Genomic DNA, 16,696 nt, shown 5'->3' with positions numbered 1-16,696 from the left:
TGTCCTGCACTTTCGCGCTGTCACGGGGCATTTTTTCTCTCCTCTTCAAACTCTCCTGCAGCGTGAGCTGACTCGTCTTCAGCTGGGTTGCCTGGGTAAACTCGCTGTATTGTGTCGGGTGTTTGTGTTTGAGGTGCCGTATCAGGTTTGTTGTGTTAAATGTAGCCTTTTCCTTTCCGCCTCTTGAAATTCCAAGTTTACATATCTCACAGTTTTCTATGGCAATGTTGTTGTCATCAACTTTATAATACCTCCAGACTACAGACATACACTCGCTTTCCGCTTCAAGCTGCTTCCGTGTTCTACTTTGCCGGCATTTAACCAATATTCAATTCAATTCAATTCAAATGTATTTGTATAGCGCTTTTCACAATACACATTGTTTCAAAGAAGCTTTACAGAAAGTGCATTTCATAAATGTACATTGAAAAATATTAGAAAGAGAATGTTAAAGCAAAATCTTAGAAAAAGTTAATCAATCATGTATTAATTTAGGCCATAACAACGCTGGCGTCGAGTCGTCTCTTCACAGGCATCTGAAGTCTCCATGAGAGGCTGATACAAACTGGAGCTGACAAACTATTTACCTTTGGACTAGTGTCCCGAGATAACAACAGAAAAGCAGATGGGAAATAATTAGCATAGCTGCTGTTCTGAATATTAATGCTTTTGATCCGATTTAACTGTAGTATAAAAGGTAATTATAATGTGAATGCATGGCTAAAGAGATGCGTCTTTAATCTAGTTTTAAACTGGGACAGCGAGTCTGAACCTCGAACAATATCAGGAAGACTATTCCAGAGTTTAGGAGCTAAATGTGAAAATGCCCTCCCTCCTTTAGTGGACTTAGATATCCTAGGAATGACCAGAAGCCTAGAGTTTAGTGATCTTAAAGAGCGCAATGGATTGTAGGGCGATAAAAGATCCGTTAAATACACTGGAGCTAAACCATTTAGGGCTTTATAGGTCAGTAGCAATACTTTGTAATTGATACAGAACTTAATAGGTAACCAGTGTAGAGATGATAAAATTGGTGTTATATGATCATATTTTTTGACCTAGTAAGAACTCTAGCAGCTGCGTTTTGGACTAACTGTAGTTTGTTTATTGATGATGCAGGACAACCAGCTAATAAAGCATTACAGTAATCTAGTCTCGAGGTCATGAATGCATGAACTAACTTTTCTGCATCAGAAATAGATAGCATGTTACGTAGCTTAGCAATGTTTCTAAGGTGGAAAAATGCCGTTCTTGTAACATATGAAATATGATTTTCGAAAGACAAGTTGCGGTCTAATATAACACCCAGGTCTTTTACTGTAGTGGATAAAGTGACAGGACATCCTTCCAAGTTAAAGTTGTATTGTGAGAGGTTTTGTGGGCAGTTTTTTGGACCAATAAGTAACACCTCCGTTTTATCAGAATTTAATAGCAGAAAATTACACGTCATCCAGTATTTAATATCTTCAACACACGCTGTCAGTTTAGATAATTTAGCGTTTTCATCTGGTCGTGATGAAATATAAAATTGAGTGTCATCAGCATAACAGTGGAAATTAATTCCATGTTTTCTTATAATATTCCAAGTGGCAGCATATATATTGAGAATAGCAGAGGGCCTAACACGGATCCTTGCGGCACCCCATGGTCTACTGACGTTATCTTTGATTTTTCCCCATTTAGACAGACAAAATGGTAGCGGTCTGATCAGTACGATCTAAACCAGTTTAATGCCTGTCCCTGAACACCAGTGTAATTTTGAAGTCGATCTATGAGTATTTTATGATCTATAGTATCTAACGCAGCACTAAGATCGAGTAGAACTAGTATTGAGATACAGCCTTGGTCAGAAGCTAGAAGTAAATCATTTGTGATTTTAACGAGTGCGGTTTCTGTGCTATGATGCGGCCTGAATCCTGATTGAAATTTTTCATAGATATCATTTTCTTGCAAGAAAGAGCACAATTGGGCAGACACAACTTTTTATAGTATTTTAGACATAAATGGAAGATTTGAAATGGGTCTGTAATTTGCTAGGTTATTATGATCTAATTGTGGCTTCTTAATGAGAGGTTTTATGACTGCCAACTTGAATATTCTTGGAACATGACCTAAAGATAAAGACGAGTTAATAATATTGAGAAGAGGCTCTTCCACTACAGGTAACAACTCTTTCAGTAGTTTAGTGGGTATTGGATCTAATAAACATGTTGTTGGTTTAGATGCAATGATAAGTTTATTTAGCTCTTCCTGTCCTATAGTTGTAAAGCGGTGTAGTAGTTCTTGACGGGCGATAATTGAGGTTGAATCATAAGACATCATTAAAGATTGTACATTTACAATTTTGTTTCTGATGCTTTCTATTTTCTCAGTGAAGAAATTCATAAAATCATTACTACTAAACTGTAACGGAATATTTTGCTCAGGCGATGCCACGACCAATCAGACGGGGCTCATGCTTATAACAGTATCCTGGTGGAGTAGACTCATTAAGACCAAAATAATCATTTGGCTTAAGCCAGGTTTCAGTAAGGCACAGAGGTGGACAGTAACTAAGTACATTTACTTGAGTACCGTACTTAAGTACACTTTTTGAGTATCTGTACTTTCCTTGAGTAGTATTTTTTCTGGAAACTTATGACTTTTACTCCACTACATTTCTATCAAGGCCCTCAAAGTAGAAAGTCGTAGCCGCAGTCAGACCACAAGTACTGAAGTTTAGTCTATTGAAAACTAAAATCTTATTATAGTCAATTAAAACTAAACTAAAACTAAAACAATTCAGATGCCTAAAATGTTCTAGTCAAAAGACTGACTAAAACTAAATCCAATATTTGCTGTCAAAATTAACAGTTATGAAGTATGGTTGGTCAAATGATTTTTATAGATTTACCCGCCAAGTTGCCATAGCCTTGTGGATACAGCGCTAACGCATAGGTAACGTTCGACAATGACGTTAGTTAGCATGCAAAAGCGTAGTTGGGCTAATAATGTTAACTGAAGTTCTTTCAGATATAGGCTATATTTTTACATAATCCTGTCAGATAAACACAATGTAGAAACCTTTCTTTTCTAGTATGATTTTGACTTTGACAAGAGCTTTGTAACTTTGTAACAGCGTGCATTCATACAACAATGCAACAATAATAAAATAATGTGTTTACTTTTGATACTTAAGTACTTTTAAAAGCAAGTACTTCTGTACTTTTACTTAAGTAAAAATCTATCTTTACAACTTTTACTTGTAATAGAGTAATATTTAACCAATGGTATTTTTACTTTTACTCAAGTAAAGGAGTAATGGTGTACTCTGTCCACCTCTGGTAAGGCAAAGTACATCGAAACTATTATCTGTGACCATTTCATTTACAATAACCGCCTTAGGTGTGAGCGATCTAATGTTTAGAAGACCTAGTTTTAGAAATTGTTTTTGTTCACTAATATTGAGATTTTCTGGTTTAATCACAATTAGATTTTTCCTAGATCCTACAATAGCGTCTCTGCAACAAAGTGATGTCATGCCTCACGCGTTGCTGTTTCTGTGTGGAGTCAAAAGGGTCTAACTCTGTGCCACCGCATAGCTATAGATGTTTAAAAATAATGAGAATATATATACATATATATACAAGTCCTGATCAAGAGGTAACGTCCGATGTTTAGAAAGAGTGAAACCACGGGCCCGATCATGTGTTTTCAGACTCGATCGGATTGGGACATCCCTAACTATTAGTTTTCATTGTCGTGTAAAATTTTAATTTTTAGATGAAAACAGCGTCTTGTAAACGCCACCGAATGTGTGAGAATTCACACCTATCAGTCCAAACTGGGTTCAGAGATGATCAGTGTGGGTTAAGGTCTCAGTTCCTCTTCTTTCTTTCACTGTTTCTTTAATAGCCTGTGGTCAAACTAACTGAGCTCTCACACTCAGCAGTAACATGTTTCCAAACCTCAACAGTGAGCTCACCGCTCTGAAAATACACTGAAAACATGTCACACTAAGCAGTGGGGTGCACAATGGGGGGGTCGGGGGGGCTCAAGCCCCTGCCCCTTTTGTCTCAAAATGTAATGTGCCCCTCCCTGGTAATAGTAAATAATATTTTTTAATTATTATAAATATTTTAATAAATAACAGTACGCTTATATACCATTTTAACACTAACAATATTACAAAAAGTATTTTTTTAATACAAAAATGTTTTGGCGGAGGTGGATCGGTAGGCGGAGTTACCTTTTCAGCTCTATCTATGCACGCAGCCTGCACACAGCACAGCAATTAGCTGCACGAGTTTTCAAACTACACGATCAGCAGGTAAGCTAATACAGAAAATGTATATTATCCTACCACCACGCTACTGTAAAGGTTGCGGGAGCGTGCAAGTTATGCTTAATTTTAATAAAAGCATAACTCGAGTTCAGCAGCAGCATTCTGAGTCTGACAATGTCATTCAATTTGTTTTTATCCAAGACCATAGCACATCCTCGTGTTATTAGCTTGGGGAAATAAATCTAGTGAAATGAAATGAAAAAGTCCTTGTCAAACTCTAAATTGTATGGAATATATTTGATATCATGGTAACACTTGCATGAAGGTCTCATTTGTAAAGTTAATGTATTAACCAACATGAACCAACCATGAGCAATACATTTGTTATTGTATATTAATATTTTAATCTTTGTCAATGTTAGTTAATAAAAATCCAGCTGTTCATTGTTTGTTCATGTTACTTAACACAGTGCATTAACTAATATAACATATACAACTTTTGATTTTAATAATGTATTAGTAAATGCTGAAATTAATATCAACTAAGATTAATAAATGCTGTAGAAGGGCAGTTTATTATTAGTTCATGTTAACAAATGTAGTTAACTAAAGAAATCTTATTGTAAAATGTTTCCTATGTCATGATAGCAAATACTACTTACAATACAGGTTTACAACATCAACAAAACTGAACATGAATTCCTCAGAATTACCTGCTTGATTCTCACTGTTTTGTTTAGCAAAATAAAAAGTAAAAAGTAGTGCCCTTTTTGGTCCTTCTGCCCCTGCCCCTTAGGAGGTCTGTGCACGCCACTGACACCAAGTGCCATCTTGCTCAGTTAAAACTAGACCAAAGGTTATGGAAGCAGCTCTGAAAACCCCAGAACTCACAGCCAGAACACAAAAGACAACAATTAGGCAAACAAAGTGTGTGTGTGTGTGTGTGTGTGTGTGTGTGTGTGTGTGTGTGTGTGTGTGTGTGTGTGTGTGTGTGTGTGTGTGTGTGTGTGTGTGTGTTAGTTTGACCACACTGGTGTTAAATATGCCAGTAAGAAATCACATAAGCTACTCATTTTTATTTTACAAATACACTCATACTCACAATTTCTCCAATAAAATATTTTAGAGCTTGACATAACAAGAAAGATTTACATGACTTTTCCAGGTCTAGAAAAATCCCACTTTTAAAGGTCCCATGGCATGGCATTTTTCTATTATTTTATAGTGTTTTCTGAGGTGTACTTATATTATTAGTATGATTTTTACATCATAAAATGTCATAATTTAGAAATAAAAGGCATTTTTTCTATACTGCTGTTTGCCCTGTGGCTGAATGCCCTGCTTCAAGAGGCGTGTCTACTGTGAGACTTCAGTAAAAACGCCCACTGTTGTGATTGGCTGACATCTTTGCATTTTAAATGAGCGGAGGGGGCGTGGTTTAACGAGGCACGAGCAGGCACGAGTCTGCCAGAGAGACGGATGGACCTGTGTTAGTGATGGAAATTTCGATTCTTTCAAGAGATTCGTTCATTTTCAGTTCGTTCATCAAAATGATTCGTTCAGATTCGTTCATTGATTCGTTCAGTGACCATTTTTTATATTCCATAAATATCCCAGCAGGTGGCAAAAAGAGTGTCTTATGCGTTATTTCTTAAGTCAACGAACGTATTTACTAACAAAAAAAAATCATTTGGCTTTATTAAAATGTGTGCATCTATCATTAAATAAAATAAGTCTAAATAAGTGGTTCAGAAGACCAAAGCACAAAGGTTTTCTTGCATGATTAACAATTAATTGTTTGGTCAGACATTTACACATTCATATTATTCAGATATATCTGGGATTATGGTAAACGAACGTGGAGTTATAAACAATCGTAGCCTAAAACTGCGCTTTATAGCCATCCGCTCTCTGCTTATAGCTGAACGAGACTGATTCACATGCTAAATGACCGACATCCATTTCCACGAACGAGATGTACCACCAGTTCGTTCACGAACGAGATGTAGCAGCAGTTCGTTCAATTCGTTCACGAACGAGATGTAGCAGCAGTTCGTTCAATTCGTTCACGAACGAGATCTCTCTCTCTCGTTCAGTGATGGGCGGGTTCGTTCAGTATCGTTGGTGGTTCAATTCGATCATGAACCAGATGTACCAGTTCGTTCGTTCACGAACGAGATCTCTCGTTCAGACTCAAAAAAGCAACTCGGTCAGTGATGGACGTGTTCGTTAACTCCAATAATATCGCATTTTTTATTTGTTTTGCAGTTTTTGGAGAATTGCATGACATGACTCAAACGTAATGAAGTAATTTGTATTAATTTTATAAAACAACAACAATGAAAATAAATAATACAAACACAATACATCAGTAATTATACAATAATTTAACCATCAGCCTGCACTATTACACTGTTTTCATTAAAATGGTAAAGTGTACATGTCTTTCTTTGCTGCATACCGTAGGCCTATATGCCTAAACTACACAAGCCGCTCTACATGTTCGCTATCAGTATCGTTCAATAGCTGGTTCATTTCGTTCACGAACGAAAAACAGTTCGTTCACGAACGAAATACAGTTCGTTCACGAACAAGTCGAGAAGGAGATCAGTCTTTGGTTCAGAGTCAGACTCAAAAGCATCTCGGTCAGTAAAAGGCGTATTCATTCACTGAATTCAACAAATCACATGCTCCGTCACATCTTATACTCGAACGCTATTGGCTCGAAGTTTTGTCATTGACAGGATGAAACAGTCCACAGAGCTGCGCATGCGCTCGCTCCGCCATGCTGCTGTGGAGGGAGGAATTTCAGTGAACGAGAAATATGAGTCAGTGGACTACTTGAACGAGAACGATTCGTTCACCTAAAAGATTCGTTCAAAAAGAACGATTCGTTCACGAACGTAACATCACTAACCTGTGTTCACTTCTCATCAGTTCTCTCAGCATGTCTCAGTTCAGGGTGAACTGTTGTAGTTACTAGCATATACTTCAGGTTATTCGTTTATTTCTAGTCGGAGGGGCTGTCACTCATGTCAGAAAGTTAGTAACTTTAGTAAATTATGGATCAGCGCTGACTGGAGACGCGAACCGTTTAGAACGATTCAGTCCGATTTGGTGAACTGGTTCGGTTCACTAAAAAGAACCGATTCAAAAGAATGATTCGTTCGCGAACCGGACATCACGGAGACGAAGCGATTGCTAACAAAGTTATTTATAGTAACTACTGAGTTATGATGCTGCGTTCACACCAAACGCGAATTGAGCGTCAGGCGCGAGTGATTTCAATGTTAAGTCAATGGAAAGGCGCGTTGACGCGCGTCTTGAGGTCCCGCGGCGCGGAAGGCGCGTTACGCGCGGCGCGAAGGACGCGAATCCGCTTCATTCGCACGTCCAGTTCGCGCGAATGGCGCGAATTGGACGCGAATTGAGCGTCTTGCGCGATACGCGCGTTACACGCGAATGGTGCTTTTGTGCATTCACGCGTTTGAAGCGAATTCGCGTCTGACGCCCGAGTTGAAAAATTTGAACTTTGGCGTCAATTCGCGCCGCGTTAACCAATCAGGAGCCTGCTCGCTGCTGTCACGTGGTAAAGTGACGTGTATGAGAAACCCTGCATAAATTAAAAACAGTACTATTGTGTCACAAAATGTAGTTTTAAGACGTTTTCAGGTGGGAATTCAGTTGTTTAAAGCTCAAATCTGTGGTTTATTTATAAAGAGAGCGCCTATTAAAAAAAAAATAATAATCTTGTGTTTTTGGAGTTGTGAGATCCAGGCGATCACCGGGCAATCACTGCTCATAACCCCGGCGAAGGCAGCCTTTCCTCGTCCAGTCCTTCTGGCGTCTGCCGCTGGCTCTGATGTCCTGTAGTGGTTCGTTTTGTGTAGATCTAACGGCCGAGCTTTGCTCTCATGAATCTATAATTTGTTGTCTGCCAAATCGTTTTGACTGAGGGCAAAGAGAAGTTTAATAACTTTATATTTTTAGGATATTTAAATATACATGTACTGAAGATGATGTAGGAGTTGCCTGGACCACATTTGTCAACTTTATTTATATAGCGCTTTTAACAATGTAGATTGTTTCAAAGCAGCTTTACAGTGTTAAACAGGAAAATAATGCAGCATAATTTTATTCAGCTGTATAGCCATTCTGGAAAAATTTCAAGTATCATACAGTGACAGTGTGGGCTTTAGATCAATAATTTGATCAGTAATTTAGTTTAAATGGTTAATTTAGTTTATTATTTAGATGTATTTCGATGTTTAGTTGAAAAATTTAGTGTCCCCAACTGAGCACGCCAAGCCAGAGGCAACAGTGGCAAGGAAACCAAAACCCCATTAGGTGACCTAATGGAGAAAAATAAACCTTGGGAGAAACCAGGCTCAGTCGGGGTGCCAGTTCTCCTCTGGTCAATTAACAAACAGCGTATTATTATTATTATTCAGGCAGTTTTACAGCTCGGAGGTCATAATAGATCAGAATATTCGAGGGACCGGGGGCAACATGCTGGAGACGGAACATATCTAGAAATAATGCTATACTCTATGCAAAATATGCTATATTTGTGTGGCTATTAATGCTAAATATATATGTTTAATGAAAATGAAAAGAGGCAGAGTGGTGTTTTATGACATATTTCTCCTGGAGTGCCTTGAACGCGCGTCAATTTCGCTTCAAACGCTCGATTTCTACGCGCGTCCAATTCTCTGCAGACGCGCGAATGCATTCAAAATGTTCGCGCGTGAAACTAGACGCGGTAGACGCGATTTTGACGCTCAATTCGCGTTTGGTGTGAACGCAGCATGAGAGCGCTGTCAGTCAGCGCGAGTTTATTGTGTTTGTATCTGAGAGTTCTGAATAAACACGAGTCCCAGTCACGCCGAGTCCTCTTCATCATTATTCTACCAACTTTGTAACACATGCAATGTACCATTACAGCGAGATGAACGAGTTAGTAAGTGTTGAGTATAGCATTATTTCTAGATATGTTCCAATCATATGAATAGCGTCATTGACGCGCATTGAGTAACGTTACACAGCGCAAACAAAGACACAACAGCTGTAATCGAATGTAACGTTAATCCAGTTTATTGTGGGGAAAGCTGGCTAGCCCGGATATGCTCACGCTTACCCTCCTTCTGCTTAATCTCACCCGCGTTTGGTGCCTCCGCTGTGGGCCAGATGCAGTACTGGGGGTCGGGGATGTTGGAGGCCGAGCTTCGGCGTGTGTGAAGTTTATCTCTAAAGATGTTACTGCTGATGTTAAACAGAAAAGACTGTATGCACATTTTAGAACAGATAGACGCGACAAGGACGTACAAAAACACTGACTCACAAGATAGAAAACACGAAAACACCGTTCTGTCGGGAGAGAGAGAAGCCGCTGCGTGTCCACAAATAATAAATAATTAGCTACACATAAGAAATCACTGATCACAGATCAGAAGGAACTGAAGAAAGACTTCTGTTTTCATTTGTACATCCAAACACTGAGAAACTGCCAGTGTTCACTCGTTCACAAGTAACGTTAATGATCTCGAGTGTTTGCATGGGCGTGCCAGATTCTCTGGGCGGAGGAAAGGGAGGAAACCGTTCCTGCTTGGACGTCAAACCAGGAGACTTCAGGATTGGCTCGTCTGGCCTGTCATTTTCTCAAAGGCAGAGAGAGACAGCCAGAACTCGGTTTTACACCGATCAACATTTCTATCCACTTGGGGACAATATTCAGGCTAGGGGAACTCATATTAATGTTGAAATACCTCATAAAATGAAAATTTCATGCCATGGGACCTTTAAAGTTAGACCTCATATATTCAGGTTTTCCAAGACCGTGGGCTGAGTTAAAAAATAAATATCTTTACTTTTTTGTTGTTTTAGCTTATTTTAATGGTAGTTTTGTCTTCATAAGTAATATTATGTACCGTTTTGATGCGGTCAATAGATGTTTTATGTGTCAACGTCTGTGGCTTATCTATAGACATCTGTCTATATGCTGTCTATAGATATCTATAGACAGCATCCAAACTGTACAAATGTTATGAAAGAAAGCGTATCAGGTATACAAATGTTTATGAGGTTCACAGAATATGGATACAATGGAATTAATATGTTGATTTGATATAGCATTGGTTCCGTTCTACCGGAAGTGAATGATATGAATGGTTCTCAGACACACTTTCTTCCATCGATATACGGAACACTGTAGTAAAATACTGTATCTGAAACGGCCCACTATACCCTCATTCACTATTCTCTACATTAGTGCACTTGAAGGAGTGAATGAAACGAGTGAATTCAGACTATTAACACTAGGGGCACTATTTTTATGATCTGAGCTCATGGTCTGAAGCACACGGCACAGGAGCGCTTAGGATGTGTGGAATCCACTGCTAGTTTAATGACGGAAAAAACTTTCAACATTCCAGGCACATGGTCCAAAAGGGTCATCCCTCATCTCTTAATGAGTCATGGGTGTGTTTTGAGCTTAACGTGCATTAAACCAATCAGAATCTCATCTCCCTTTCCCTTTAAAAGCCAGTTGCGCTCGCACCATGGAGGATTCACTATTTACATGGGGGACTGTGTAATAATCAGTGTCTGTGCGTTGTGCTCCACATATAGGCGCATATTACTAACACACCCTTTAAATAACACAAAAATACAGCGCTATTGACTTTAGATCAGGTGTGTGTTGGTCAATGGTCAGTCGTTTTCAGTTCCTCACTTTAGCAACGCTCCAACAATGCTCCTGATCACACCTGGTGTTCAGACCAGACGCCCCTGGGTGAACAGATGCGCCAGTGCATTTGATATTTAAACAACGTGGAGCTGGACGTGAGCATGAGAACTGCGTCGGGCTGAAACTAGCAGAACACACTTGAGTCGCGCCTGGCGTAGTATTGTGGTAGGACCAGAGGTTTCTGTGTCACATCTACAGAGTCTGCACAAGAAAATATTCATAATGATGGAAAATACACCATACACATGTTTGACATATAGGCTATTTTATTATTGACAAATAAAATATAATATGACAAACATTGCTGAAAGCAGCTGCTCATCAACAGTACCTTTGGCTGTTCTCATAATTAGTGCAAGCGGACCCTAAATTAATAACAGAGACTAGCATTAACGAATCAACAAGCAGACAGAAACTATAAAAACATGTCAAACTGACCAAAATAACCAACAACTACAAATCATTCAGAGCATCACTTGGGTTAGTTAACATGTAAAAGAATGAAACCCATAAGAATCATATTCCGGTGCTCATGTGTTTTTGTGTAATTATTTGACTGATTTGTGACGGTTCTTGTTCACAGAGGCATAAAGTTGACTGCAGTTCTCCTGAGCTCAAGCACTCGCTCCTCTGATGGAAGAATACGTCACATTATCATCACAGCGAACCTGAATCAACATCACAGTTATTGTCAAATAAGAAGTCAAAGCCCAAAAAAATTTGACCCACGATTATTACAGCATGTTGTTTAAGCTCAACTTAAGACAAACTTTAGAAGAATAAAACCGATATAGGCCATGTACATGCTCACCTTGTTTTTCTTGTCAGGGTTTTTACTGTACGCAGTGACCTCAGTATACGTCACATCATCTGTCTGCCCCTAAACATCAATGGAAATATGGCACATCAAGCTATTAAAGGCCGTACTATTTTACATTGCTGCAAATGTACTGTTAAATGATACAATGTTACAGGAAAAAATACCACACACAGTAAAAACTCCAGTGTTAAATGAACTCTCCTGGGAGTTAATGTGACACCACACTCAAGAGTGTTAGGCCTAGTCCACACAAGTTTTTCCTCTGTTTAAAAAAAAATAGCATCTTGGCCTATATTAAAATGCAAAAGCACACTATGAAGTTCTGATCTTAAGCGTAAAGCCATGTTGGCCAATCAGAAGCCTGGAAAAAGATTATTGCTGGTTCCGGATATAAATTAGCTCAGTGATTCAGGACAAATGATGATTATGTCAAAACAAAATCAACACCACCTGATCAACTTTTCTCTTTGCTTGTCTGGCTGTTACAACAGCCCAAGTGAAGTCTAATGTTAAAAAGTCAAGAGCCCAACTAAAGCAAACACTTATCTCCATAAAGGCGACTCAATTGTGATTTTCTCCGTTTCTCTGCTTGTTAACATCAGTTATCTTAAAAAATAATGGTCAATCATCACTTTATGAATCACTTAATTATCTCATTAACTCAGTGTTCATTAACAGTGTAAAACTCTTGAGTGTGGTCTCAAATAGACTCCCAGGAGAGTTCATTTAAGTTAGTTTAGTTTTTGCTGTGCAGTAACTTATATAAATATATAAATCAAATATACAAATATCAAAATATACACAAATTACTTGAGCTGATCATATTGTTCACTAGGAGTATGAAAGGAAATGTTGATTATGTCATTGTATCCATCATATTTATTCTCATCTGTGACTTTAGACCAGAAAGAGTACACATTAACAAACAAATCATTATCTGATCTGAATAATAAGAGTGTCATATTTCAGTCCTCTGTGTAGCAGAGCTTATGAATATTAATAACTCATTGATCGACCTGCAATACTCACCACAGAGTCATCAGTGCCGCTTCTGTTCCCTGAAAAATGTCATGGGAATATTTATCAGACACACAATGCAGATGACTGTCCATTTTTAAAAGAGTCTAGAAGAATTGATTTCTCTTCACTCAGAGGAATTCTGTCTAAATTACAAATTTATTTTAGCTGTAAATAGTTCAGATGTTTTTGACTTGTTGGCTGTTGTTACCAAATATGAGGAACTCTAAAAACTCACCAGCTCTTTTTTTACGAATCAGCCAGAGAATAAGAGCAGGAAGGAGAACGGCAAATGAAGCGGCAACAATCACAATCACTGAGAGAGAGACTATATAGAGAGAAACGTTCAGCTTTACTGTTTAACCAAATACAACAACTACAAATAAAAGTTACAAATGTCTCATTTAAAAGCATAATTATCCATGTTCATCATGAACTAAATTGATACTTGTGCAGTACCGTGCATCCAGAAAGTATTCGCAGCCTTTTAACATTTTGTTGTTTCCTTATTCCAAAATGGATTAAATTCATTATTTTGTACTCAGTTTTACAAACAATACCCCATAAATGACAACTTGAAAGATTTTGTTTGAAATCTTTGCAAATTTATAAAAACAAAAAAATAAATCCCATTCATAAGTATTCACAGCCTTTGCCATGACACTCCAAATTGCACTCAGGTGCTCCTGTTTCCACTGATCATCCTTGGCTGAATCCGAAATCGCCCCCTATACCGTTAAATAGGGCACTATTTGAGGGGGCAGTCATTTGTAGTGGTGTCCGAAACCATAGTGGACGTTATTGAGTGCACTCATTCAATCCCACATTGCACACACAATGGCTATCCGAATTCTCTCACTTGTTTTCATTCACTCCTTCAAGTGAACTGTATTAGTGGACTAATGTAGGGAGTAGTGGATGAGGGTTTAGGGGGCGAATTCGGATTCAGCCCTTGAGATGTTTCTATAGCTTGATTGGAGTCCACCTGTGGTAAATTCAGTTGATTGGACATGATTTAGAAAGGCACACACCTGTCTATATAAGGTCCCACAGTTAACAGTGCATGTCAGAGCACAAACCAAGCCATGAAGTCCAAGGAATCGTCTGTAGACCTCAGAGACAGGATTGCTTTGAGGCACAGATCTGGGGAAGGGTACAGAAACATTTATGTAGCATTGAAGGACCCAATGAGCACAGCGACCTCCATCATCCATACATGGAAGAAGTTTGGAACCACCAGGACTCTTCCTAGAGCTGAGTGATTGGGGGAGAAGGGCCTTAGTCAGGGAGGCGACCAAGAACCCGATGGTCACTCTGACAGAGCTCCAGCGTTTCTCTTTGGAGAGAGGAGAACCTTCCAGAAGGACAACTATCTCTGCAGCTCTCTACCAGTCAGGCCTGTATGGTAGAGTTGCCAGACAGAAGCCACTCCTCAGTAAAAGGCAGAAGGACTCTCAGACCAGGGGAAACAAAATTCTATGGTCTGATGAAACTCTTTGACCTGAATGGCAAGCCTCATGTCTGGAGGAAACCAGGCACCGCTCATCACCTGGCCAATCCCATCCCTGCAGTGAAGCATGGTGGTGGCAGCATCATGCTGTGGGGATGTTTTTGAGTGGCAGGAACTGGGAGACTAGTCAGGATCGAGGGAAAGATGAATGCAACGATGTACAGAGACATCCTTTCTGAAGACCTGCTCTAGAGCGCTCTGGACCTCAGACTGGGGTGAAGGTTCAGGACAACGACCCTAAGCTCATGGCCAAGATAACAAATGAGTGGCTTCAGGACAACTCTGTGAATGTCTTTGGGTCGCTCAGCCAGAGCAGAGACTTGAACTTGATTGAACATCTCTGGAGAGATCTGAAAATGGCTGTGCACCGACGCTCCCCATCCAACCTGTTGGAGCTTGAGAGGTCCTGCAAAGAAGAATGGAAGAAACTGCCCAAAAATAGGTGTGCCAAGCTTGTAGCGTCAAACTCAAAAAGACTTGAGGCTGTGATTGGTGCCAAAGGAGCTTCAACAAAGTATTGAGCAAAGGCTGTGAATACTTATGTACATGTGATTTTTTTTGTTTAGTTTTTTATTTTCAATACATTTGCAAAGATTTCAAACAAACTTCTTTCACATTGTCATTATGGGGTATTGTTTGTAGAATTGAGGAAAAATAATTAATTAAATCCATTTTGGAATAAGGCTGTAACATGAAATGTGGAAAAAGTGAAGCGCTGTGAATACTTTCCAGATACACTGTACTTGTTTCTCTCAGAGTTTATGTCCAAGAGAATGAAATAAGAAAGTGATGTAGATTGCAGATTAAACATGGCTTGAGTCAGTGTGTGTCTAACTGCTCTAACAACTCCAGAGAGGATTCAGGACATTCAGATACTGATTCTAGTGTGAATTTAACCACTGAAATACACACCTTGATTCAGAGAGTCTGTTGCTGTAATTGATGTTAAAAATATTAAAAACAAAATGGAAAAAGAAAAACACATATTTTAATTCATGAACACAATATCAAGGCATTTCTGTTACAAACTGGGACTGATTTATTTCAACATCTGTGGTCTAGAGCAGATCTATGTTTGTGTGATCCTCAGTTCTGGGGCTGAAAGCTGGTCACACTAACATGGGATGACTTGTGTTTAATAAATGCTGATTTAAATCATTTAAGATCAAAAACTCAGTTCTTTCAATCACATACAATGAAAGAGTATATTTACATTAGCTTTAAGTTGACTTCCTGTTTGTGTGGGGAAAGTGAATGATTGAGGTCTACAAAGTCAATAGTTTGACAAGCTCTTTCTCTGTAATTGGCTCTGTGAACCGCAGAAATAAGAATGCCATGCATAAATACCTTGTTGTGTAGTAAATACAGGTGTGTGTGTGGCTGCTGTCATCTCAGAGCTCTGGGTAGTTAATGATTTCTGGTTTTCTGTACAAATTAAAGGATGGATTTTTAGTTCAGATACACCATATTCTGGAAAAAGCATTTAAGTAATAAACATTCATTTTAGCCCTGCTTTTTACTAGTGTGTTTGTTTGTAATAATTCTCATAGCAGCTCATACAGTCAACAGTCTAGTTATTATTATTTTGTATCAAAATGGTGTAGACTCACTGACAAATCTGATTAAAGAGCTTCATTTTATAGATATTTGTAGAATAGCACTTATCACTCTATTAATTTTCTGTTTGTCTATTTAAAATATATATAATAATTCTGTCCTGTGTGTTCTGTGCTAGATTAACTGAGACTTGTTACAGCACTTGCATATTGTTGCCCTTGACTGTTCTAGTTGCTTCTATTGCACTCATTTGTAAGTCGCTTTGGGTAAAAGCGTCTGCTAAATGACTAAATGTAAATAATATTTGTAATGATAAAACGGGTCTGTGAGAGCCAGTGCAAACCGCTGAAGTGAGAGACGGATGATGTCAGGGTTGGGTGAGGGATGAAGCGAGGATACAATTGTGCAGAGAAGCAATTGGGCTTTATTAAAGGGTTAGTTCACCCAAAAATGAAAATTCTGTCATTAATTCCTCACCCTCATGTCGTTCGACACCCGTAAGACCTCCGTTCATCTTCAGACACAAATGAAGATATTTTAGTGTAAAGCTGATGCTGAGAAAGGCTTCAGATAGGCCTCCATTGGCATTCAGTACATTTACACTCACAAGACCCAGAAAAGGCACTAAAAACGTCGTTACAAAGTCCATATCACCACAGTGACTCTACAATAATTTTACGATGCGACGACAATAGTTTTTTGTGCGCAAAAAAAATCTAAATAACACCTTTATCCAACTTATGGTCTTCCGTGTGTGTCTCTACGACGCATGCGCGAGAATAT

The 16,696-nt window shown here is 38.8% G+C and overlaps 1 protein-coding gene across 1 annotated transcript in view; it reads right to left on the bottom strand.

Moving 5' to 3' along the window:
* Positions 1-16,696, bottom strand: part of LOC307132212 (nuclear factor 7, brain-like) — a 222,040-nt gene that overhangs the window by 116,891 nt on the left and 88,453 nt on the right. The window lies entirely within an intron of this gene.

Source organism: Gobio gobio, assembly GCF_949357685.1.
Source record: "Gobio gobio genome assembly, chromosome: 1".
In the NCBI taxonomy this organism is placed as follows: Eukaryota; Metazoa; Chordata; class Actinopteri; order Cypriniformes; family Gobionidae; genus Gobio; species Gobio gobio.
The sequence above is the reverse complement of the archived record's forward strand: the minus strand, read 5'-3'. Positions and strand labels throughout refer to the sequence as shown.